Source organism: Ambystoma mexicanum, chromosome 2p (assembly GCF_040938575.1).
Source record: "Ambystoma mexicanum isolate Mex_15411 chromosome 2p, UKY_AmexF1_1, whole genome shotgun sequence".
NCBI lineage: Eukaryota > Metazoa > Chordata > Amphibia > Caudata > Ambystomatidae > Ambystoma > Ambystoma mexicanum.
The window spans coordinates 1,341,445,480-1,341,470,561 of record NC_090923.1 but is presented as its reverse complement, the minus strand read 5'-3'; positions in this window follow the sequence as shown (position 1 = coordinate 1,341,470,561).

The window sequence follows — 25,082 nt, the reverse complement described above, 5'->3', positions numbered from 1 at the left end:
TCCTAGTAAATTGTTGCTTTCAAGGTGTTTCTGTATTTGTGAGTACGCCACTTTATCTATGATTTTTAAGAGGAATGGCACAGTGGTAATTGGGCGGTAGTTCGTGGGTATGGCTGGGTCTAGCGTCTGTTTTTTAAGCAATGGGAGTACCCAAGATTCTTTTAGGTTACTGGGTATGGACCCTGTTGCGAATGAGGCGTTAATGAGTTTTGAGATAAAGGGAGCCAGGTCTCTAGCTGCGTCCTTTATCAGTTGGGCTGGACATTGATCCCCCTGGCAGTTAGATGGTTTGAGTGACAGTATGATTTTTTCAGTCTCAATGATAGATACTTTAGAGAACTTGAAGCGAGGATTGTCGATGTTATTTTTGGGAGGGGTGATAGTTGTTTTGGGCTTTGTATCCAGACTAAGCGAGGATTTTTTCATGGCAATTTTAGATTGGAGAGTTGTCACTTTGTTAGCTAGGGCTTGTTGAATGTTGGTGCACCATATTTTATCTTTGACACAGTTGTCTGGCACTGGGATGGGAGATTCTATTTCCTTTAGGATAATGAAGAGTTCCTTCATGCTAGAGTTGGCTTGGGCTATTCTAGTGTTGTAGGTTTCCCGTTTAGCCGACAGTATTTCCTTTTTGTAGAGGGTAGATATATCTCTCAGAGTGCTCTTATTTTCTTCAGGTGGTTGTAGTTTCCATGCGACCTCACATTGTCTTTTTTTGGTACGAAGAGTTTTTAGGTGGGGGGTGTACCAGGAGTTGAGGTGGGCTTTGGGTTTACTTCGTCTCACTTTAAGTGGTGCAATTACGTCCAGAGCAGAGGACATAATTTTGTTGTACTCATTCACTAGAGTTTCAGGGTCCAGGCTGGACTAAGGTAGGAGTAGGTCTATCCGTTTCTAGAGCAAATGTTATAAGGTGGTGGTCTGTCCAAATTAGTGGGGAGATCGATAGGACGGAGGCATTACAATTGTGGTCTGCCACCCAGTCAAGTATTCTACCCTTGTTGTGGGTAGGGTGAAGTACTTTTTGTGAGAAGCCTAGTTCAGAGAGTAAGTTAGCCACTCTGCTTGCCTGTGGGTCGTTTTGATCGTTGAAGCCCAGGTTAAGATCCCCTAGCAGGATGACTTGTGATGATTATTTTAGGTTATGCGATAAAATGGTGGAGATGTCCTCCTCGAAGGTTCCAATAGGGCCTGTAGGTCTATAAATAAGGTGGATGGTGAGGGTTTGGGAATTGTTAATAGCAAATTTAGCTGTTAGGCTTTCGCAGGATTTAGTTTCATTAGAAGGAGCTAGCCTGGTGGATAAGTTGGATTTAACAATAAAAGCTATGCCACCTCCACGGGCTTCGCTTCTGTCTGCTCTTAGGATGGTGTAGCCGTTGGGGATTGCTAACATGATGGCTGGTCCTGCGGCAGCATGTAGCCAAGATTCCGTGATGGCCGGAAGTCAAGGTTTTCGGTCTGGATAAGATCAGCAATCTCAATGGCATGAGCAATCATGGACCTAGCGTTAATTAGTGCACCTTTTAGGTGGGGGAGGGTGGATGAAGAAGCGCATGTCTTTCCTTGGGTGGATGGACAAGTGCATGTCTTTCCTTGGGTCGTGACAGAGGTGTGCATACGTGCATTCTGTGTATTCAGGTTTAGGCTGTGTGGTTTTTCTGTACCCCTATTAGGTTTAGGTTTGCTACGGTTAGATGAAGTGAGCGTTCTGGCGAGTGGTTCATATAGTTTGGCAAGTCTGGCTCTGAGTCTAGCGTTTCTAGATGTGGTAATGCATGGTTTAGATTCGAAGGTCCAACATTGTTGAGGTTCTTCGGTTTGGTCATTACGACTCATCAATGGTTGGGGTTGCGTCTGCGTCATGGTGGGGGAGTGGGCTAAACGTTGAATGGTAGTGTATTCAATGGTGGGAGCGAGTCTAAGTGTGTAGACTAGGAATATTGTTAATGTGAAAAGGGCAAATGTGGCTTCACCGTGGAGGGGTAGGCAATTTGAGCTAAAATACAGCTATGTATGCCAGCCTAATCAGGGTAGAGCATGTGCGAATAAAACAGATGACTCAGGTATAGTAGGCGGCACCTAAATTTGAGATGGTGGCAATTGACTAAAATGCAATGGGCAGTACATTTGACTCAAAAAGCAGTAGGCAGCACATAGGTACAAAGTGTCTCAACGCAATGGGGGCAATTGACTCAGAAGGCAACACTTAGATTTGGGATAGTAGCAACTGACTAAAAATGCATTGGGCAGTACATCTGACTCAAAAAGCAGTAGGCAGCACAAAGTGTCTCAAAGCAGTGGGGGCAATTGACTCAGAAGGCAACACTTAGATTTGAGATAGTAGCAACTGACTAAAAATGCATTGGGCAGTACATTTGACTAAAAAGCAGTAGGCAGCATGTAGGTGCAAGGTGCAAAGCGACACAAAGACAATTCACTCATATACAATAAGCGGTTGACTAAGGTGCAATGGGCCAGCACATAGGTACAGTTGACTCAAAAAGCAATAGGCCACACATAGGTACAAGGTGACTCGAAGCGGTGGGCGTTAGGGCAACACCTAGATTTGAGGTAGTAGCAGTTGACTAAAATGTGTTAGGGACTACATGGGGACAATTGACTCAAGGAAATGGACATCATGTAAAGTCGAAGAGAGCAGTTGGCTAGAATGTGGAGGAACAGCACATGAGAATAGCTGACACAAGAGCAGGGACAGCACAGAGGTTCAAAGTTACTCAAAAACAGTAGGGTCAATAGACTCATGTGCAATAGACACCGCCTAAATTAGAAAAGTAGCAGTTGAGTGAATGCAATAGGACAGCATATGAAACAATTGGCTCAGCTACATTAGGCTACACCTAGATTTGAGATAGTAACAGTTGACCTGAATGCGATAGGGCAAGGCATAGGTTCGAGTATGAGCGAGTTGGCCTATGTGGCAAACAGATAAGTAATAGAAGTCATCTAGATTCCAGATTACTGGGGTGTCTGAAATGCCGGGAGGCAAATAGTCTTAGCTGCTGTTGGTGGGGCCTTTGGTGACAGTGATTGTTCTCTGTTGCAGGAGGTCGAACTCTGGTCATGCGGACAGTCTATGCATGTATTAAAACCGGGTGGGTATGCATTAGAGGAGATTAGGGCATAGATGTGGGTGGCTTACCAGATCTGCTGGGATGGTTTCAGTACGGGGGCCAGCCTTGGCCTCTTGGCATTCTCTGGACAGGCTCGGGACAGGAGCACAAGCCTTTGTGCCTGCCTTCGTGCTGTGCCGGCGTGCGCCTTGCCGGCGCGTGATTGGTGCAGAAAAATTACAATTGAAAAATTACAAATGACATTACTGACACTGAGTTGCTTGAAGCAGACAACGTATTTGAAAGGACGGAGTCCGCCAACATGCTCGCTCCAGAAAATCAAGCTGTAGTCTCAGAGTGTTCCAATGAGGGAAATATTATCAAAGTGGGGCAAGAGGCAGTTGAAGTGGAAAGAGAAGTTGTTACAGTTGCTGGCAACATGGGGACACAAACGTTGCCGGCACTGCAGAATCACACAATAAACTCACAAACGCCTCGCTCGTCCCGGCCACATCTAAATGGCGAGGCTCCGACTGGCGATAATGAGGTAGTAAATCGCCTGGAAACACTTGATCTGGGTGTTGCTACGAGCAGAAATACATTTCAATGGAAAAAACAAATGTAGAGCGAGATGCGACATTAGAAGCAAGACTAAAGAAAGACATAGCCGAAATGAGAGACCGAATTTGTGAGCAATCCCTATGCTTTTCTTTTGAAGGAAGACACCAGATCACTCATGACAACCAGTTTTTCTCAACGGCAGCTGCAAATCTAGCTCATGCACAGCAGAACAAGCCGCTTAAATCATGAGGCGATTTGAATGTTCTGAAACGAGGGGTGGAAACTGCAAGGAACAGAAAAATGCACGAGGAGGAATCTCAAAACTCAGATTCAAATGCCTCCAATGCACAGTGCTCGCCAATAACCTCGCCACTTTCCAACCTTTCGCCCGGGAATTATGTAATTAGACATAGATCACAACTATCTGCGATGTGGGGACCCAAATGCACAACAACGCAATGCTGCTTTAGCTGTATCGCTGGCGCTCTTCTTAAAATGTATGAGAACATCCACAGCAGTATGAAGGACCACGAGACTCTGCTGGCAATGGTACATTCTAAGCTTATTTTCTTGTAAGTGTTTACAGCAAATGTCCAAGCCAGAGTGAACCCGAGAGACTGAAACCTCAGCCATGTGGCAAGACCGTCTCAGTGATTTGGCCAGAGTGAACATGGTGACAGAAATACCATGATGGATGCCCTCCTGGATACTTTGAAATTGATGAGGAAAAATATAAATGGCATAACAGATAGTTCGGGGCAAGACAATTTACCTAATAATGGCGTAAACAATGAGCAGATGAACACAAAGAACAAAGGTACAAATATGTCTTCAGGAAAAGAACAGAAGGAAAAGCTTGAGGAGCGAGTACACATAGTATATCAACATGCTAAACGGAGAAAAGGTAAAGTCACTGTCAATGTAAATCAGCAAACAAATAAGGGAAATGCAAATGCTAAGCCTGATAACGTACAAGAAATATTTGAGGAGGTCAACCAAATTGCATCAATCAGGGTCATAGACGTAGAGAGTGCCCATGTTGAAATTGGACAAATTGGACCAGGGAATGATGGTAGCTCTGCACCAAGTATGGGGAATTAAAAGGAAAATGACACCTTTAACATCAGTCCTTGTAAGGGAACTCGACCCTCTAATATCGTCATGTTCGACATCTTTAAAAATCAGAATCAACTTGGTGGCAGGGAAAGTGTACTTTAGAGTAAAGGAAAAGAGACAAATCCATGTAGAATCAAACCAAAAAATATTTGAGGAAGACTGATACCAAAATCAAATGGTTCGAAATCATTTTTGTGAAAACTGCCCATGTCACCGCCACCAAACAAATCAGGCAAAAATGAGAAAAGAGTGAGTTATCAGAAACTGACAAGTGCACAACTCTGACAAAGAATCAATGAAAAATGCAGTTTCAGTCACCTCTTCCATACATGAGAAAGAGATGGAAATGTCCACACAAACTCATGGGGGAAGTAAATAGTATTGATGACCACGACCTTTTAGAGGACTTATCAGAATACCTTGAAGAAAACGAAGAGACATGTACAAGGTGGCAAGAAACATTCAATACAACAGCTGTACAAGAAATATTGGACTCCCCTAAACAGGTGTTTTCTGGAAAGTTCAACGATATCAAAATGAGAGAGTGCTATAATTAAGTAGAAACAGAGCGTAATAGGAGCAGTTCGCCCAACTTCTTGACACTGTATGAAAAACAACAGTTACTACAAGAAGAATTCAAGGTCAACGAACGGAAAAATAAAGACACCACAAAAAACACAGTACCAACGCTCTGAATCCAACAAAACCATGTGATCATAACTATTACTCTAGGTATGATTTGATGGAAAGAGGAAGTAACTGAAAAGGGCCAGGAAATGAAATGTATAAGGTTTATTTGGAAAACATTTTGACTGAAAAAAACAAAGTGAATTTGAACAGAAGCAATGTCATGCAGCTTTTCCACTGTGTACCAGTACTAAGAACCATGTCGTCGGACGACATCCTGATAATTGAATACGTGCAGTAATCCAGGATAGACTGGGTCCGATTGCATTTGAAATCAAAATCAGCCGAAAAATGCTGCTAGATGCTCGATCAGCTCTACTACCTTTTGGCTTTGATGTAAGAGAACATAATACGCACACAGGTTGTACAAGCAAAATGAACCAGCAAATGCAGGCACACGTTCCTCACTAGAACATGAAGAGTTGAAGAAACTATATATTACCTTCAAGAATAAAATGAACCAAAATAATGAAGCAGCAAGGAATCAAGCCCCGAACATCAGAGAAGACAAGTGTGAACATTGGAGCTGGATATCAACAGCCCTGGCACCTAAGAAGACAAATTAGCTAGAAGGAAGAGGGAGGCAAAAAATGGGATCCCTCCTTTCATGGAACACTAGAGGATTTAAAAACCTGTTTGGCACAAATTCAGCAGAAACTAATGATCACCCTGTGATATACCTATAAGAAACCTGGCTCCGTGAAATATCATCGAGAGATGGATACGTAACACTGTTGAATCCTGCACTAAAAGGCCAGCATGGAAGGCCATTTGTAGGGCCATTAACACTAATTAAGATAGGTGTTGGATTGGAAATTATAAAAAATGTAAACCCCTTCATGCAGTTTACAATTCTACAACATGAACAAACTGACATTGAATACCCAGAGAATACGGTGATTCTAAATATCTATTGGAATCTAGTAATGATCTCGACTAAATCGTTCATTCAATCCGCAAACACGTTACTGGACAGTGGCTATACTGAGTTAAAAAATCCCCATTTTCTAATCTGTGGGGATATGAATTCGAAATGTCTGGACAAAAAAGGAATTCCTTTAAATTTCGCGGTTTATCAAACATTGGCTGTAGTGCGAAGAAGTCAAAGATGGCATATAGAATTAACAGAACGGAACTTCTATATGCTAAATGGGCAAACGATTGGAGACATACGAGGCGAAACCACATGGAGAGGACAAAACACCTCCTCCACTAGAGATTATATTTGGGGCTCTTGTAACTTTATGCACATTGTTGAGTGTTTGGTCGTTACAGCTATGGATGAAAGTGAACATAGCGCACTGTGCATGACGTGGAAGATGTGGAGTAAAACTCCCAAGACCCATATGATGGGCTCAATCTCCCTAAATCAAGGGAAAAATGTATTAAAAATCAGTAAAAAGACAGCTCGACAATAACAAGAAATTACAACCAGCTTATTGAACAAGAAGATGTGGGTCTAGGCTACCCTCCACTACTAGCAAGCTATAAAGTGACTCAAACAGGGTTTAAAAAACCCAATTTGAAACACAAGCACCAATACAGTAGGACTTTAATAGAACAAAAATAACAAATGAGAGTTTACCTGAAAGCCAAAAAGAAGACACGCACTTTACCAATGTGCAGAGATATCAAGCGAAGGAAGCAACGCTATAGAAACTGGTTGAAAGGGTTTAAATAAATGCGAGAGCAAGAACAAGGCGAGGCAATGCTCAAAGCCATCGGGCACGCCAGCTCGAGGGACATCTGGTCACTTCTAAATAAAACAAGCTTCAACCAGCAAGCCAGACTAAGCAGTGGAGTAAATGAAGGGCAAGGGGTTGCGCATTTCACAAATGTTTTCAAGGTATCTAACACATGGACTGAAATGGCAAATGATAAAAAGCTAAACTCTTGGTCATTGCAATTCATTGCAATTCGACAAAAATGAAATATGCTGCAGAATTAAAAAACTAAAATCTTCAAATGCAGCCGGCCCGAACGGATTAACAAACAATATCCTAAAAAAAGCACTAGGTGCATGAAGTGAATTCATAACAATTTTGTTTGAAGAGATAACAAAAATGGGTAATGTTCCCGACTCATGGACAACAGCCATAATTGTACCCATTTTCAAACAAGGAGATAAAGCAGATCCGATAAATTACAGACCTATTGCATTATTAGGTGTAATTGGAAACTTAATTGCATCTACCTTACAGAAACGGCTTGAAAAGTGGGCCATTCTGCACCCCAGACAGACAGGTTTTACCAAAGGAATTGGGACAGAACTGAATGTATTCATCCTGAATGTTCTGAAAATTCATATGATCAAAACTAAATCCAACTTACATCTCGCCTTTATTGACCTTCACTAGTACTGTGGACAGAACTAAACTATGGGGAAAATTACTAGCATGGAAAGGTCCGGACGAGTTGATACAAGCAATGAAGGCCCTACATACCAACACCTCTGTTCAAATAAGACAAAACAATCAAGGGGTCTTATTGTCTAAAATTGAAACATACAGGTGAAACAGGGGTGCCCACTGGCCTCGACATTGTTCAATTTGTATCTGGCCGATTTATCAACAGCATTCATTAACGTGAAGAATTTTCCTCCAAAAATCAATGGTCCGCAGATTCCCTGGCTTATTTACGCCGATGACCTGGTGCTCATAGATCACACCCAAATTGGTCTACAGCAAAAGCTAGTTGAGCTCCAAAAATACATGCAAACAAATGAGCTTGTGATCAACTCGAAAAAATCTAAAATTCTAAGCTTTCAACTAGGATTTGGAAAAAAAAGAGCTCAGTTCAGATGGAACCTAGGGAAAGAAGTACTCGAGCAAGTCAAGTCCGTAAGATATCTAGATATCGAATTCTCCAAATCATTGGGAGAGGTGACCTGGGCAAATGTGCTAAAAACAAAAATGAAGTTACTGGCAACTCAAGGATCAATAGTACATGCTCGATATGGGAAATGTACAATGATACCCCTATTATTATTCTACAAACAGAAGGTCGTGCCAGCTGTGACCTATGGGGGTGAGACAGGTTTACTTATGGAACACACTAGAAGGATATTTTTGGGAAAGAGTTTTGCATCTACCTAAAAGTGTTCCAGTAAGCGCCATTAGATGTGAACTTGGTCTTCAGTCATTGCAATCGATCATACTATGGAAAGTCTTGTCTCGATTTAGGAAAATGGTCATGCAAAATTTGGAGCTGCCTTATAAGATACTATGGCAAAAAGCTACTAAAAACCATTCCTGGCCACTAGGAGATTGTCAAAAGCTGTGCGTGGACAATTTGGCACATTTGGACATGTCTCTAGAGATGTTAATCATTAACCCAGATTCCACTAAAACAAAGTTGAAAAAAAGCGACTGGATAGAAACACAAAATTGTAGATCGCAGTACAAATCACTTGCGCTATTTCCATGGGAGCCGCGGTCGCTTAGCAGCTTACTAAAATATCTAAAGAAGTTTCCAAGTCACTATCACCGGAATCAGTTTTTGGGACTAAGATTGAACCTATATCAAACAAAAGAGATCATGTATATGAGGAAACAAAAAGACTGTCCTGACAATCATTGTACATTCTGTAAGCAAACACACATCATAGAATCGACAAAACATCTGTTGACTACCTGCATGGGACTAACAGCAAAGAGGGCAAACTACCTTAAAAGATAAATCATTGACACAAGTACTCTATCAGCTGATGAATGGTGGAGGCTCTTTTTACTTGGGGAGAATATGGGGCGGACATGTGCAGATATAGATTTTCTAGACAAGATTTAGAGATGAACCCGTTGATGGCAGAACAAGTGGGAGAATAAAATAGAGGGATAAAGGCTAAAAATGTATCTGAACGGAGAGTAGGAGAGAAAAACATGTTGATGTGTTTTCAATGTGTAAAAAAGTTTGCAATAAACTAAAACACAATTAAAATGAAAAAAGAAGGTGGCCTGTTTGAAGAATGTGGGCTGTATCAGCAGCAGTCCATATTGCCCAGTTCTACCAGAATGCAAAGGTCCGCCTTGCACCCTTATTGCAAATCTCAGCCAAGGGGCTTGTACCAGAATAAGCTTGGTGAAGAGGATAGCTCGGCAGCAACGTGCGCGCCTTGCTTCCCTCATTAAACAAACAGTGTGATCCTGGGCAAATAAGTGAATCTCTTGTAGTAAAGAGCACTGGTGTCAGCAGAACCAACATTAATTCCATCCCCTTTTTCTGCCAAGCAGTCCCAAAGTACATGAGCTATCCAGATTAATGCCACACAGGGAATGAGTGAATCACTTTGTTATGACCTGTTATGCTATGTCTTGTATAGCACAAAGTGTACAATTTTCACTGTTTCTTGGAATTGCAGGATCTGCAGGAGGTGGGATATGGGGCTAATTTAGGAGCAGGCAAGGTTGCTTTGTAGCAATGTTTATGAGTGCAGATATGAGAAGCTAGGGTTCTTGGTGGTCTGTAGGTTTTTATAAATGTCATGCCACAGTAAGGAATGGCTATGTGTGTATGTTCTCTTAGAAACCTGTGCAGAAAACTGGATTTTTAACTTTGGTTCTATGTGAAAATGTTGTCAGGAAAACATAGGTGTGTGGCAATGTAGTCAGCAAAATGTTGTTTTATAAAATGCTGGTATTAATACAGGCAATGCAAAGTGTGAAAATATTGCCAGTAGTAAACACATTTTTACATACAGAAAAGTTTAAGGCTGTAACCCTAACAATGGCCCAGACAATAAAACCTCTAAAATAACCCTAACTCCATTCCTAAACTTTACCCTAACTCTCATAAGTACCCTCATTCTACCCAGACCCCTTACGTAACACTAACCCTTCAGCGTGCTAAAGCATGCTAAAGCATTTTATTTACATGTCACTCAATACAAAACTCCAAATAAATCGAAAATGAACAGTGAACCTAACCCCAACCCCATCACCAGCTGCAAATCTAAAACTTGCCCTTAGGCGGTAATATAGCTCAGTGGGTTCAGCACTTTGCTGCTGTAATCTTTGTGTGATCTGTAGATCACAGGTTTGAATCCCACCAAGGTTGACTGAATCTTTCATCCATCCAAGGTCAACAGAATTGAGTACCAGTTTCCATTAGTTAATAATAATTGTAAATAAAATGTTGTATGTAAATCGCTTTGGATAAAAGCAGTATATAATGACAAGTTATTATAATCCCAATGCTTACTCGACCCTAACCAATAGGTTTATCCTAACCCCTATGCTACACCATCACCAACCCTCTCTATCCCTTTCTATAACACCCTAAACCAATTCTCAATTAGCCCTAGCTGTACCCTGAAACTTGATCTTCCCTAAATACAAACCGAACCCCAACATTACCAGTCCTCCCACAATCACGCTTACCCCAATTCTAACCAAAATCTTTACTCTAACCACGTTAGCCTAAACCAGACAATCACAAGACCACTAAGCCCTAGCAGCAATGCATATTTGTAATCAATTTTCAGCTGCATATTTGGACTACTTTTTGATTGGCAACATTATCACTACAGAGGAATTTTCACCATGATTGTTTTACTGCCTACATTTTTATGGGCAACATTTTCACTGGATACCATTAACTTTTATTTAATGAAAGCATGAGTAATCCTTTGGGTTAATCTTTTTTTCAGCTCGTGTGCATCGTGGCAAATAGAAACAAATTGTCTGGGCCACAGTATAGTACACCCAGAAGAAAAAGGGTAAAAGATCAAACAAAATAAGTCTTTTCTTAAGTATTTTCGAGGTGATCCACTGTAAGATCAAGATGAAGATCGTTCAAAGGATCCAACTGACACAGAAGTTTAGATGGCAGATATAGCTACTACAAACTCTCAATGTAAAACAAGAACTGAATTAGCAATTGCAGGTTCCAGATTTGAGAAGATGGGAAATTGCAGCTGCCTCCATCAGCGTGAGCTATAGTAATCCTGCTACCTGGGACAATTCTTTCTCCAAAAGCAGTCATGTCCAGAAAATCCTTGTAGAATATGGGCCAGAAGAGGTTATGCAGTTTATTTTCCCTAAAGATATAAACAAAATAATGTTTTCCATAAATATTTACAAAAGGAGGTTTCCCAACGGGTCAGTGACTACAGTATTCCACATCAAAAGATACCAAGCCTCATTACAAGTTTGGCGGTAGCCTTGCCGGTAAAACCGGCAGGCTGCCGCCGAACTTGCAAATTTTCCCGGCCCCTGGCAATGGGGAAATACAGCGCCATTACAACCCTGGCGGTCCCTGTATTGCTCCATTACCAGGGGCCGGAAACTTCTACTCCCCATTCCCATTTGAGCCCCATAGGGCTCAATGGTAATGGGGAGGTCGGATGCACCGGCACCATTCAGAATGGTGCCGGTGCATCCAGTGCATCCGACATGCTCTGCTCGCGGGTGCCATTCCGCCCGCCATGTCTGACCTGGTGGGTGAAAAGGCACCCGCGAGTAGAACTCGTAGTTTGCCGGTCCGGTAACTACGGTACCGGCAAGCTTACTGGTACAGTAGCTACCGGACCGGCAAACTTGTAATGAGGCCCACTGTGTTCTACTTCTGTTGTTCCCTAGATTGCTTACGCCGATGACTTTTTAATTTGATAAAACTAGAATATGTCTTCAGTGTCTTTTATCAGCATTTAGTGAATATATTTGAAATTGAACAGTCTTATAATCAATCCAGGGAGAACCAGAATACTACAGTTCTCAAAGAAGAAAAAACAGTGTTCACCTAAGTGGGTTTTGGAAAATATTACGTTGAAATGTGCCCCTATTATAATCGATTTGGTTTTTCACATAACTGCCCAGCAGGGATTTGCAAATGTGTGTTCAGTCTTAAAACAGAAAGCTTCTGCCTTGACAAACTAATTATTAAAAATGGACCGGAAATGTGGCAGTTTTTCTATGAAACCAGCCATTCATTCTTACAAAGGTAAAATTATACCGAGAATGGAATATGGGCTGGAATTGTGGAATAATGTAATCTTTTGGTTTGTTAGATAAATTGGTGGCGAACCCTGAAAGTGACGAATGCTGTTGCACTGGTAGCAATCCGCTACGAATTAGGCCTACTGTCAATTAAGGTTTGTGTCCAGTGGAGATTACTGGTTCTCCTCCACAGATTAATTACTGCACCTAAGGGCTTGATGTATTATGATTTCAATGTGCATATGGAAATCTAGCTCGCTGAAGGAGATTCTCAGTGCCTAATGGGAAGGTTAGGAGTCTACTGTATCAATCTGCTGAAAGAGATCGACTTGGACATAGAAACTTTGAAAGTTAATCCTGGGAAAGTGAAAGCTGCTTTGTGTGATGGGGATTGTAATGCCACAATTGATCAGTTTCACAGTTATCCCTCACTTTCCCATTTGTCTTACAAACATAAGAAACGTGGGCTTGTGGCCCTTTATCTGCTTTTATTTCCTAACCGTTTTTAAAGGCAACTTCTGTTCGTGAGATGGAATCTCTTGTCAACTGGGGCGGTGCAGGTAAGAAGGAAACTGATTAGTGCTGGAGAAGCCAGTTGCAAATTTTGTAATGACAAAACGATAATTGAAATAACTAAATATTTGTTTTTGGAGTGCCCCGCACTATCAGTACAGAGGACAGCATATTTTAGGAAAATGTCTCTGTTAATCCAGTGGGCAGGCATTCCGAATTTATGGAAAAGCTGTTTAAGCCACAAGTCGACAGCTGTGGGAATCGCTGTATCTGGATTTCTTAATTCCCTAAAGCTGTCGTATTTTAAGGATATTGGGGCTTAATTAGGGTGAGATAAGTGGAATTAAGCGAAGCTGCTGGTTTTAATGTGTGCTTAACCTGTTACAGCTGTTTTTACCTGTATTTCTCAACGGTATGCATTATTGCCTTGTATTGTAAAGGTTTATTTTAATCATACACAATAAATAAATAAAGAATTAAAAAAAAGCTGTGTAGCAGTAATCCAGTGCATCATCTCTTGCTGATAAAGGGTCAAAGGACTGTAAAAATATGCCTGCAAACTAGCAAAGCATGAAAGAAGCACGGAGCATTTACAAAATATTCAACAAAAGTTGAAGGAACTGGCAGTGCGAATGAGAAAGAAGAAAACAACTGATAATGAAAATGTGTGCCTCATTAAGCAAGAAGAGAAGTATTGGCAGCACATTTTAGAATGAGTGATTGCTTTAGTAAGAGTTCTCGGTATGTAAAATCTGGCCGTTCGTAAAAAGCATGCAAAACTTGCATACATTTGGTAACAGAAACCTCCGGAAATGTATTGAATAGCTAGCTTTTTTTTGACGCATGGTTGAGCATCTTCATAAAAAACAGACCAAAAGACACATATTCACTACCTCGGGAAGGATATACAAAATTATCTGATTCAGCTTTTAGCCACAACCATTAAAGTGGAAATCCTAGCCTCAGTTCGGGCTGCCAAGTACTTTTCAATCATTATAGATTGCACACCAGATGTCAGCCATGTTGAAAAAATGACAATTATTGTTCGCTATGTGACCACCATGTCAGTGTTGGACACTGATCACAGTGAGTCTGTGTGCATAAAAGAAAATGGGACTCATGCATTTTTCCGGCGCCTGGCTCGATGGAGACACCGGGGTATTAAGACTCTGGTGTTCCTGGAAGTCAGGCGCCGGAAAAATGTAAATACCCATTGAGTCCCGTAGGACTCAATGGGAATGGGAATGAGGGAAGCTCCGGCATCATTAATAACGGTGCTGGTGCTTCCCGGAAAGTCTGCGGGCGGCTGCCTTCCTGCCTGCAGACTCGGAGTGTGCCGGTCCGGTAACACTGGTGCCGGTAGGCTTACCAGCACCATTTTTACTGGAACGGCACACTCCTAATGAGGCCCAATGTCTTAGGATTTGTGCCACTAAACGAGACAACTAGAGCTAGTATGACAGACATTATTCTCCATCAATTACAAGAAATGTCATTTCCCATTGAAAACATGCGTGGCCAAGGCTATGATAATGGAAGCAATATGGAGTGGAAAGAAAATGGTGTACAACTATGAAATCTGGATGTTAATCCACTTGCTTTGTTTATTCCTTGCAGTGCACATTTTTTAAATGCGTTTGTTAATGAAACAGCTAAGTGTTGCTTGGAGGCAACTGCTTTCTTTGACATTGTACAACGTATTTATGTGTATTTCTCTGGTTCGACACGCCGTTGAGAAGTTCTAAAACACCATGTTAAAAATCTAACATTGAAACCACTAATTGACACAAGATGGGAAAGTCAAATTCCTGCCTTGAATTCTCTTCGCTCTGAGCTGGGTGACATGTATGATGCACTGGTTGAGATATCAAATGACACTACGAATAACATTCTCTTTGAAATAAATGTGACAAGCAAATAACTTCAGACAAAAAAATTTGATGTTCGTGATGCTCTAAAACAACTGTAAGAAACCTAGATATTTCTTAGTGGGGGCTGGTGTGATGAAGGGTTTGACAAAGCACTTGTTGATGCACATGCCCTTACCAAAGAGTTGGAAATTCCTGATAATTCTGTTGGTGTCCGAAGGAAGAAGCAGTTCACATATGAAGCACATGATGAGCCTATTGAAAGCCCCAAGGAAAAATCCAAAGTGAACTTTTTCTTTGCCATCAATGACACACCCCTTCAATCTGTAGAAGAGAGATGTACTCAAATGCATCAAATTAGTTCTGTATTTGGCTTCCTCTATAACATACACAGTTTAACTACTAAGGTGGCACATCAAATCTTCTACCACTGCTCCAGGCTAGAGAAAGCTTTACAAAATGGGGACTCAAAAGACATTGATGTGTCAGATTTGTGCAATGAACTGTAAGAAGAGTTCAAAATTGTTCATCACTACAAGATGTACTGAAATTTGTACACGATAATAATGTGGCAGAGCGGCCTGTTTCAGTGGCAAGTGGCACAAGAAGCTTTTCAAACCTAAAGGTGATCAAAAGGTATATTCGATGATGCAAGAAAGAATTGTTGGGCTAGCAGCCGGAGAGCCAACTGGAGATGGAAGCCTTCAACAAGGCCTTTCCATGATTCATAGGTCCAAAACTGACGGACAGTTGTGAAGTCTTCCGAAAATCCTTAGTGCGTGCCACGTTGAACTTCAAGGCACGAGCAATGTCCAGTGAATGGAAGGCCCTCTTCACTGGCGACGGCGGATTCGGAAAGAAAACAGGCAATACTAAAGGCTTGTTGAGATGCAACTGTGACAGAACCTTAGGCATAAAGGTGTGGTGTGTCCACAGCACCACCCTTGTAGCGTAGAACGATAAGGACGGCTGTCTGCAGGACAGGGCGTGGATATCCTGACCCGCCTGGCTGATGTGATCGCCACAAGGAGAGCTTAGTCTTGGCCATATTGAGTTCCCAAGCTGAGGCTGGAACCTCCACTGGCAAAACAGTCCTGAAGAGGTCCCTGAGGAATTCCTTGACGAGCCTGTGTGACCACAGGGAAAGCCTACCTGGCGTCCTGGTTTAACAGGAAATAGCCGCCAGGTGTACCTTGATCGAGACATGAGCCAGTCCAGCCGTGGCCAAGGAAAGCAGGTAAGGCAGGAGCTGCAGGGCTGCGACACATAGAGGCGTAATCCCCTGAGTCCAATACCACATGGAGAAGGACTTCTACCTATGGCCGTAACACGTCAACAGAGCCCTGGCCTTGGACAAGATACCCTTACATTCCAACAGCATTGAGTAATGTCCAAACTCTAGAGCTGCAGGAGCCAGGCCCTGAGGCTCAGCAACGCCGGGTTGTGGTGCAGGATGGCCCCCACCTTCACTGGCTACAAGATCGGGAAGTAGAGGCAGCCGGATGGATGCAGTCACTGACAGACCCAGCAGGTCTGGATACCAGATTTGCTGCAGCCACGCTGACGCAATTAGTCGATGAGTGTCATCTTGCAGTGACACTGTCTGTGTTGATCACTCGTAGCAGGAGCGGGAAAGGAGCGGGAAAGTAGGAACGGTGTAAAGGAAGACCCCCTCACGGGAACGAGAAGGCATCCCCCAGGCTCCTCGGCTGAGGGAACCTGCTGGCGAACCTCTGACACTTGGAGTTTGTCGCGTCACAAAGAGGTAAATCTGTGGCTGACCGCACTAGCGGAACAGAAGATCCACTTGATCCTAGTACAACTCCCACTCATGGCAAGAAGGCAGCTCCCTCCTGGAAGAGTCTGCAATGGTGTTCTTGGTGCCCGACTGGTGAAAAGGGAAGAGGAGCATGTCCTGAAGAGTGGCCCAGTTCCACAGGGCCCGCGCCTCCAGGGAGAAAGCCGGAGAGGGCGTCCCATCCTGCTTCCTGATGTAGAACAAGGTGGTGGTGTTGTCCATGAAGATCCTCACCGCCTTCCACTTCAGTGACGGCAGGAACGACCTCAGACGTTCAGAAGACTGGCCAAAGTTCTAGGACATTGTTGTGAAGGGTCTTTTCTTCCAGCAGCCAGGGGCCTCTGGCATGCCACTGTCCGGTGTGAGCCCCCCAACCTTCAGGGGAAGCATCCATGGTGACTGTCTCCTAGTACGGAGAGACCTGAAATGCGTAAGGTGAGGGCACATTCCCCACCACCAGATCGCCCGTTGAAACTCCTCGTTGAGGTAGACCTTGTCTGTCCAAGATCCTGAGACTTGTATCCTCTTTACAAACTGAAACTCCTGAAGAGGTCTCATCTACAACCTGAAAAGCGGGATGAGATTGATGCAGGAGAACATCATGCCTAACAGTGACTTGAGTGACTTGACGGCCTGTACCGTAGCGGATGATCGTTACCCTCTCCTCCAAGGGAGACGCCAGGCAGGTGACTGTGTTGAGCTGGGCGCCCAGAAACAGAGCGTTCTGCGACGGGTCTAAGGAGGACTTCGGACAATTTATGGAAAACCCCAGATCCGTCAGTAGACGCACAGTCCTCACTGTGTGTTGGCACGGCAGTGTGTGGGAGCGGGATCGGACGGTTGCATGTCTTTTCACCAATTTCGTTTCACCTATGATATGATATGATAGGTTATTTATAACGCGATTAATACCCAGATGTTTCTAAGCGCGGACCCGGGGATCGAACCTGTGTTGCTCCATGTCGTCTTGCTTACAAGGCGAGCACGTTGCAGCTGAGCAATCCTCCCGAGAGACTTTTTCACCTAATTTAGATTAGTAACACTATTCGTCAAAAACCTGTATACAGAATTATAATTTTAAAACCCCTGTTTTCCACCCTTAAAAACGCCCCTAACATTCACAAATAATTATTTTTTTATTGGGGGCCCCCCCTGAAATCCCTGTTTTCTAAGGTAACTCTTTGCCCCATCCAAACATATATACTTATATTTTCGATTAAAAAAATTCAGTGAAAGATTTTTAGGTAAAAAGACTATACCGGATCAGACAAGCCAATCATCCAGGTAAGGGTAGACGTGGAGGAACCTTGAGATGAAGATCCGCCGCCACCGGTGCCAAGCACTTTGTAAAGACTCTTGGGGCCGACTTGCTAAAGGGGAGCGCCTTGAACTGATATTGTTGTCCTTGGACCACGAACCACAGGAACTTGCGGTGCTTTCAGTGAATGGTGACGTAGGAGTCTTCTAGATCCAGCAATGCCAGGAAGTCTCTTTCCTCCAATTGGCTGAGCAGGTGCTGCAACGTGACCATCCTGAACTTCTGGGACTTCAAGTACTTGCTCAGGCGCCTCAGGTCCAGGATCGGCCTCCACCCTCCTGTCTTCTTTCGGACCAGAAAATATCTGGCGACCACTCCGGAGCCCCGGAGACTCTGGGGAACGGGCTCTATTGCTCCCTTCTTTAACATGGCGTGGACCTCCTGTAGCAACTGCGCCACGTGTTGTTCTTGTCGAGCCACAGGAGGAATACGAGGACAACAGCGTTGGAACTCCAAGGTGTGCCCCTGTTTGAGAACATCCACCACCCATCTGTCGGTGCTGATAGCCTTCCATGTGCTGACAAACTTTGCCAGCCGGCCTCCCACTGGGGTGCACAAGTGGGGGCCCGAGTCCACAGCCCGTTCAGGCCTGTTTTGGAGCTGCGGTCCTGTCCTGTGGGCAGTACCGACGCTGACCTCCACTGCTGTATGCCTGTGAGCAACCTTTGTACGCCTCTTGAGTAGTGTATCAGGACGGTTGTTCAATAAAGGGCGTTATACCGCTTGGAGGACCTAACAGACTTTCCTCTCGATGAACGAAAGGACGATCAACTTTGCTGTAGGGTCCCCAGTGAAGGTGCCATCTCTGTGTCCTTGATAATTTGCAGTGACTTGTTGACGGTCTTGCCCAAGAGGTTCTCTCCATCAAATGGCATGTCTAACACTTTGTACTGAACGTCCAGTCTGAAGTTAGTTGCTGTCAGCCATCCTTGTCAGCAAAGCGACATTCTGTTGCCCATTTGCCAGAAACCCGTTTCTGCGATGTCCACCGCCACCGTAATGGCATGGTCTGAGGCCACCTCCCCCTCTCGGGAACAGGGCCAGAGTCTCTACTTTCTTGTCCTCAGGTAAGAAGTCCGGGATAGGGCCCAGCTTATACCACAGATCCCGATCATAGCGGGACAGAATGGCCAGGGCATTAGCGACCTTAATGGTGCAGTCCGCAGTATAGATTATCCTTTTTCCCATTGCGTCGAGCTTCTTCCCTTCTTGGTACAGAGGGATCATGGACAAGAACGAATGGTTCGCTGAGCGCTTTCGAGTTGCGGCTGAGACCACAGAGTCGGGTGAAGACTGGGACCTCAGGCACTTAGGGACCGGGTCCGGTACCCTGTATTTCTTCTCGAGTCTATCCTGCTTGGGAGGAGTGGTGCTTGGGTTCTTCATTAGGGCCAAGCCCTCTTCCCAGATATCGTCTAACAGGGGGACGGACATGATGGTCTTCTGTCTGGACTGTCGTCATTGACAAAGGAATCCTTCCCTTGTCATCTCCTCAGGCACCAGATGAAAAAGGTCTGAGGCCCTGGACATCATCGCGTGAAACAAGCCGATATCATCCAGGGGAAGAGGCCCTGTGGGGTTCGTCTGCATCAAATGGTTGCCTGTCAGCTTGTACGAAGTCATCGGCCTCATTGGTGTCCGTCCAGTTAGTAGCCGTATCTGTGCCCGTGTGCATGTGCCGCAATGGTTCCCCAGTCGGAGTCAGGACCCGATGTGGAGGTGGTGTCAGTTCACTTCTCACGGCTGGGTCCTTTGACTTATGCTTGCACCTGGGTGGGCTCCTGCGTGGCAGCCTTGGGGGGCTCCTAGATGGGACAAGTTCTGGTGTGGCAAGCATCCTCTGCTGGATTTCCAAAACCAGCGTGTGCATTGTTGGCAGAATGTCCAAAGTCATGTCACTTGGCTGAGGAGTGAAAGGAGTGAGTGGTGGAGGGTCCAGACTGTCGTGTCTCCTCCGGCAGGGTGGGGGACAGGGTTCATCCCATGGGCACCACCCTATGGACACAGGACCCTGACCCCCTTTGTAGTCCGAATAGTAGACCTAGGGCAGATTATCATCGCCCTTGTCGGAGCTCATATGAATTTGAACTGGTTTTTCCGTGGCAACTCGTGGACCCGCACCCTTCTTAGGATCAGCCAAAGGGACCTTTACCTTTTCCTTCTCTGGAGTGGTGTGGAGGGGCTAGGGGAGCTGACCCCGTTGCAGGTGTTTTAGTTGGCGCTGCCGCTTCTTCTTCATCGCTTGGTGGTAGGGACACTCGAGAAGTGGCTGTCGTCGTTACTGTGGACACCACCTTCGTGGCCATGCCCCCCGTCGGCAAAAATGTTATGGCTGTCAACGATGTGGTTGTAGCAGGAGCCTTCATCGACGTGGTTGTGATCATCGACGATGAAGTTGCCTTGGTCGGTTGAGCAGCTGACGGCGATGGTGTCACTGAAGGAGGGCCATGGTGTCGCCGAAGGAGGCAGCGAAGAGCCACCTTTTGATCTCTCTTTCGTCATCTTGGCTGCCAATTGGTAGGCAAAGCTTTGACGGAGTCAAGGACTTTCTCTTAGAGGGAGCGCCCCTCACCAGTAGGCTTGCTGTGGAAGTGGTCAGTGACCCTGTCCTCCCCGAATTGTGACCCGCAGCAGCGAGTGGGATCAGTGCCATGGAGATTGGCCTTTTCTTGGACCCCCGAGGGTGGGGCTTCCTCTTAGGATAATGAAAGAAAGAAGAGGGGGTGCTGGGAGGCACTAACACCTCAAAGATTATCTATTCTGTGAGTGAGAATGTCAATCGTTAGATAAAGCTTGTATTGATTGCTGGTGCAAAGGGGCAAATGCCACGAGGCCACTCTGGGCTATTTAGAAAACTGAAGACTGAAATCGTGTGTTGCCACACGATAGCCCCATATGCAGCCTTCCTCGCCATTTGCCAATATTCTATGCCCGTTTCATCCTCCACAGCTACCGTGGTGGAACTCGCTGGAGGAATCAGCCTGAACACGCCAACGCCGATCTACATCACAGACGCGGTCACCTGCCCCGCTACAGTAAGACTCTTTCACACCACAGGCATAGACTATTCGTTCCATTCAGTCAATACCAGATAGCATCGTTGCATTTCCTGCTATTGTGCACATTCAATGTTTATTGCCTCCTGATGTCCGCAATATTGATATACACACACCCCCTGTCTAGTCTTCATGTGTGCCTCTAATTGCCCCATTCAGTATATAGAGTACGTAGTGCACTACTTCTGTCTATCCCTGTAACGCAACAACCACATGTGCTATTGCTTTATTCTTCGATTGATTATTGCTTTGTATCTGGATTGCCCGGATGCCTGCAAAACCACGTGACCCGCTTGACTGCTTAACTGCCTTCCTCATGTCCTATGGTAGTGCTCAGCTCATCCTGTAAGCCTCTTACCGCCTACTTTAACCTCACACATTGCCATACCCCATGACATACTTGCTGGTTTCGTCACTATGCATGGCCTATGCCTCTGTACATATGGCATATATACATTGCACCACCCGTGCGATTCTAACACCGCATTGTAAATTATGCATCTTGCATGCTGTTGAGTGTCACCACCTTGTAGCGTTGCTGGATTAGCATAGTCATACTGGCGCCGGTCACACTACTGGCTCTACTCCCGGTCTAGATTTTAACATGCTCTGCTACTTTATGCCTGCACGGCTGTGACCGTGACTAGGTACTTACGCATCCTTGCACGAATATATTATGATTTGTACCATTGTCTAGATGTGTTACCTTAACCCTATTTCGGCCATTTAATTGCGCTTAGGCCTAAGTGACTATTTGACTCCTAGGAATTATACCACCTTCCTTATACTGTTTAACTGACTACTTTGCGGCCCCTTGCGTTGTGCCATCCTCTCTGACATTACAATTGGAAAGATGTTAAATCTAGCAATATTGTTTTGCACTATGGCTGTCTCCATGTATGCTAACACCAGTAGCCAAGATCACTTTGCGCAGTCTCTGCTAGCACCTATCCTAGACCCCAGCCAGCCTACCCTATCAAATATTGTTACCATGAGTCAACCTATATATAATAGGGCCCTAGAAACAGTATCCTACGCCTCTCTACCATGTGCTACATCCAATAGAAACGCTAGACTCCGCGCTAGATTAACTAAACTATATGAACCTCTGAGAAGATCCCTTCCGGCTACCAACTTGAAAACTAACTACAAGACTACCTTGATACCCAGTCATTTAAAACTGTCTCCACCATTGTCCACCTCAAATATGAATGCCCATCAGATCAATAATTACAAGCACAAGTCATGTAATAATAATTCTGACAAATCCATACTAGCCAACAAAGTAACTGAGGCTCCCTCCCTTAAAGGAGCGCTTCTTAATTTAAGATCGCTTGTCACCCACGCCACCGACATTGCCGACCTAATCACTGAAGGTAATCTGGATTTCCTTGCAATTACGGAAACGTGGCTCCATAATGCAGCAGGGCCAGCACTCATGTTAGCTATCTCCGATGGCTACACTATAGTTAGACAAGACCGAGACAGTGCCCTGAAGAGGCGGTATTGCCATTATTTCTAAAACTTGTCTCTGCCTTAGACTAGCCCCCATCCATCTGTCACAATCATGTGAAGTTCTCTCTGCCAAATTCCAGATAACTAACTCACAATCACTCACCATTCACTTAATATATAGACCGCCCGGTCCTCTTGGCACCTTTGAGGAGGATCTGCATAACATAATCACGAGTAACCTGAAACCTTCCTCGCAACTACACCTATTAGGGCACTTTAACTTAGGCTTTAACGACCAAATGGACAAAAATGCCACAGATGTAATCAATATAATCAATGCACTAGGTCTTTCCCAAAAAGTCAACAAACCTACCCATGTAAAAGGGAGAATACTGGATTGGATAGTGGATTATAACTGTTCAGCCACTATCTCATCCATCCTGCCGTTATCGTGGACAGACCACTCTCTGGTGTCATTCCACCTTTCTACTATAAGACCTACTCCAGTGGCCCAGTCATTAGCACCACCATGCTCAACTAGGAGTAAAAAAAAGTATCACAGCAGAGAAAGTCATCCCTGCTATCCTGCCCACCCTTAATGCACTGCCAGAAAATCTTGACCCTAGTATCTTAGTTCAGGAATTCAACAATATTATGCTCACCACTCTAGACAAAATTGCCCCAGTGAAACTCAGACCTAGCAAACCAATAGCTCATTTAAACAAATGGTTCACTCCACAACTTAAGGACCTTCGCAGCTTAAAAAGAAAAAAAGTGAAACTAACTGGAGACTTTGCCCCTCTAGCGAGAACAAAGCCAAACTAACCTCACTTTCCTCACATTACAAGAAGGAAATCTGTCGGGCAAAACGCAACTCCTACGATGAGCGTATTGCTAAAGCTAACTCCAGCATGAAAGAACTCTTCTCCATACTCAAAGAACTAGAGTTCCCAATAGCCATACCCGATGTCTGTACCAAAGACAAATCTTGGCGTACTGACATCCAACATGCTCTAGCTAATAAAATTAACATGCTCCAAAATAAAATTCAGCAAATAAAAGAAGTACTAAACCTACAGCACCTGCCCAATAACTTCTTGCCTAGTGTCTCACCTCCGGCACACAATACTACTTTCCATTTTTCCAAAATGTCCACCCTGGAAGTAGAAAAAATCATCTTGTCTCTGAAGCCTTCGAACTGCAAAGCCGATATCTGCCCTGCACAACTAATAAAAGACGCTGCCAGAGAACATTCCCCATTCATTACCAAACTGATAAATGCATCCTTCGCCACAGGCACCATCCCGGCTAACCTCAAACAATCATGGGTGCTCCCTCTCCTCAAGAAACAGACCTTAGATCCTCTTATCCCCACTAATTACCGGCCCATCACCACGGTCCCATTTCTATTAAAAATACTGGACAAAGTCGCCTACATCCAAATTCAAAAACACCTTGAACTGCACAAACTACTAGGTAACAGACAATCTGGTTTCCGTCCACTACACGGAACAGAGACAGCCTTAATCGACCTAAAATCTCAAATAGACGAGCTGAGAGACAAAGGTAAGACAGTACTCCTGCTCCTACTTGATCTCTCTGCGCATTTGATCTGGTCAATCACAAGGTCCTATGTAGACACCTTGACTCTGCGGCCCACATCTCCCCGGAAGCTGTCAAACGGACTGAGTCCTTCCTGAGCAAGATGACTATGAGAGTCTTCTCCCCCTCGGCAGCTGCAGACCCGACACCTATCCTGTGCGGTGTTCCTCAAGGCTCCTGCGTCTCGCCAACCCTATACAATATCTTCACCAAACCTCTGTTTGACGATCTGGACCATCTGGGTGTCATCTATACCAATTATGCAGATGACACTCAGATTCTCCTCCCGCTTTCTGGGGATCACAGCAAGGACACGGGGTTGGTGAACAAAGTATATCTTATCATCCAAGCGTGGATGGCCACTCATGGCCTACGCTTGAACGATCATAAGACCGAGTTGATAATTTTGGGCCTACAGGCCAACATTAAAAAATTAGGCCATGAATTTTCCTCATTTAATATTGACGGGAACATTATCAAAGTCTCCAAGGAGGTAAAAAGCCTTGGATTCTATCTGGATTCCACATTGTCCTTTGATAAACAGGTAAAATCCCTCACCTCCTCCACGGCTTACATCTGCAAGCTAGTCAGAGCTGGTAAGCCATTTCTCTCTGATGACAGCTGCCTGATCCTGGCTAGAGCCCTAATACTCTCTAGAATCGACTATCGTAATGCCCTATACAGTGGTACAGATAGATCTACTATCCAAAAGCTCCAAACACTACAAAACAATGCCCTAAGAGCAGCCTTAGGCATTAATAAAAAAACCCACATCTCCGCCCTTAGGCGCCACCATAAATGGTTATCCACGCCTAATAAAATAAAACTAAAAATGCTTTCTTTGACTCATAAAGCCCTCAACAATGCGGCCCCCAGTTTCCTTACAGATAAAATCCAGAAAAGAATCTCTCACAGACCTACCAGAACTGGGAATGTTAACTGTCTGACCATACTCAAATACAAGCTTACCACTATTGGTGGTAATCGTTTCCCTGTAAAGGCAGCTACAATCTGGAACTCACTGCCTCAAGATCTGAGAGCTGACCAACCCTACCTACACTTCAGAAAAATGTAATAAAACATATCATTACTACTGACCCCT